Source organism: Mandrillus leucophaeus, unplaced genomic scaffold (assembly GCF_000951045.1).
Source record: "Mandrillus leucophaeus isolate KB7577 unplaced genomic scaffold, Mleu.le_1.0 Scaffold26, whole genome shotgun sequence".
In the NCBI taxonomy this organism is placed as follows: Eukaryota; Metazoa; Chordata; class Mammalia; order Primates; family Cercopithecidae; genus Mandrillus; species Mandrillus leucophaeus.
The window spans coordinates 1,596,232-1,597,612 of record NW_012102698.1 but is presented as its reverse complement, the minus strand read 5'-3'; the positions used below and the strand labels follow the sequence as shown (position 1 = coordinate 1,597,612).

The following is a 1,381-nucleotide window of genomic DNA, read 5'->3' as shown; positions in this document are numbered from 1 at the left end:
GAGCTACGGGCATAGTGGAGGAGCCCCCACTTCCATCTGGGAGGTTAAAGAAGGCTTGCAAGAGACACAGCTATACCAAAGTCTTAAAGGCAGGGAGTGGGAGGCCAAGGGAACATCTGAATAAAAGAGAGTTACGGCCAGCGGCAGACAGAGTAAATACAAGTGCCTGGGAGTCAGAGCAAGCCAAGGCCTTCTGGGAAACAAAAAGTATTTCGACAGAGTGGAAGCATAAGACAGGCACAGTGATGAAGGATCAAGGGCTACAGGCACCCTAACAGCACAAGCCATTTGTGTAGGAAAGCGGTACGGTAAGGATTGTGTTTCAGAAACACTAACATGTCCGCAGTGTAGAAAAGGGGAAGGGGAAGGCAGGGAGTGGGACAGGAGCAGAGACGACTCAGAACGTGACCTCGGTTCAGTGCAGATGGGCAGTGCTGAGGGGAGGAGAGGCAGGGCCCAGTGGGTGGCAGGTGGCTCAGGGGAGGACTGAGAGCAGATAGGGAGTTAAGTTCAAGGGCAGCCGGGTGCACTGTGCGCGTCAGTGGATGGAGAGCCCAGGCGTGGGTACAGATCTGGGGGGAAGGCAATGAGCTCTGTTGATGTGAGGTGTCTGTAAGGCAGGGGTTGAGACAGCCGGGAGCACTTGAGTCTGGGCCCAGGAAGGAGAGCAGGAGAACCAGAGTTGCTGCGCACAGGCGGCAGCTGCAGCCACAGGGCTGGAGGAGACCGTCCTGGAGAGGAGCAGGGTGGGGAGCTGGCTACAGGGATCTAGGGGCAAGCCATGCCTATGAGGCAGAAAGGGCCCTGAGAAAAGTGGGGAGTGGGAGAACACAGCAATGATGAGTCAAGAAAACAAGAGAGAGAAAGTGAGAACAGGCGAGCAGGCGACAGCATCCAGTGTCGCAGAAGGGATCGACATGGGCTCACCGCGCCGGATAGCAAGGAGGCCTGTGGTGGCCTCTGAAGTGGCAGGGGCAGAGGAAGAAGGAGCCAAGCTCAAAGTGCACAGTCAAGGGCTGAACCGGGGCAGTAACAAATTATTTTATAATGAGCTCTCTAGAAACAGTCGCAGGCACCATTTCATTAAAACTCAATCCTTGCCCCCAAGTTTTAAGGAAGATAAGGACCCAGGCAGCAACGGCAGGGCAGAGCTGCCCCCAGCCACTGGGTACTGGGAAGACGTGAGAAACATGCCAGGTGTCCTCCCAGCCTGGGGCTCCTCTGGCAAGACCAGAATCCAGTCACTTACTCCTTACTCCTGAGTGAACCAGAAGAAAGTGACCCAATAGGACTAAAGATTAAAAAATAATAATAATAAAAACATTTCTGAAAGCACCCAGAGCCCTGTAGACCCAGCAAAGTGAAGACTCAAAAGGTCCAT

The 1,381-nt window shown here is 54.0% G+C and overlaps 1 protein-coding gene across 1 annotated transcript in view; it reads right to left on the bottom strand.

Moving 5' to 3' along the window:
• SAMM50 (SAMM50 sorting and assembly machinery component) overlaps positions 1-1,381 on the bottom strand; it is a 52,135-nt gene that overhangs the window by 26,044 nt on the left and 24,710 nt on the right. The window lies entirely within an intron of this gene.